Below are 735 nucleotides of genomic sequence, written 5' to 3' on the forward strand. Positions count from 1 at the left end.
GATGATTTAAGAGCTGACTCTGCTGTTTCTACATGTAGTCCCCTCCATCAGCCTATAAAGGCTCTGAGCCATTGATTGCCTGTGGAGAGAGTCAGCCTTTTGACCTGGGTCCACTCTCCCCTGGGGTCGCCAGCATTTAAAATACAGCAAACTTTCCTTTTCACCAACTTGGCCTCTTTAATGGCTTTTGAGCAGCGAGCAGCCAGACCTGGGTTCAGTAACAAGTTTGGCTACTGTTTCTACCCTGCATGTCTTCTTCAGGGGGGAAGCCAGATACATAGGGAGGGAAGACAATGTGAAGATACTGGAGCAGATTCGTCCTGCATAGCCCTCAGAGGAAAACAATCCTGCTAACACCTTGATCTCAGACATAGCCTTCACAACAGTGAGAAAACTACTTCTCTGTTGTTTAAACCTCCCAGTCTGTGCTTCTTAGCTATGGTGGCCCTAACAAACTAGTACATGAATCCGCCTGCAATGCAGGAGACCCTGGTTTGATTCCTGGGTGGGGAGGATCTGCTGGAGAAGGGATAGGATACCCACTCCAGTATTCTTGGGCTTCCCTTGTGATTCAGCTGGTAAAGAATCTACCTGCATTGTGGGAGACCTGGGTTTGATCCCTGGGTTGGGAAGATCCCCTGGAGAAGGGAAAGGCTACCCACTCCAGTATTCTGGCCTGGAGAATTCTGTGGGGTCACAAAGAGTTGGACACGACTGAGCAACTTTCACACACGA

This window comes from Bos grunniens, chromosome 20, assembly GCF_055505025.1.
Source record: "Bos grunniens cultivar Pamir isolate PY7600 chromosome 20, Bosgru_T2T1.0, whole genome shotgun sequence".
Classification (NCBI taxonomy): domain Eukaryota; kingdom Metazoa; phylum Chordata; class Mammalia; order Artiodactyla; family Bovidae; genus Bos; species Bos grunniens.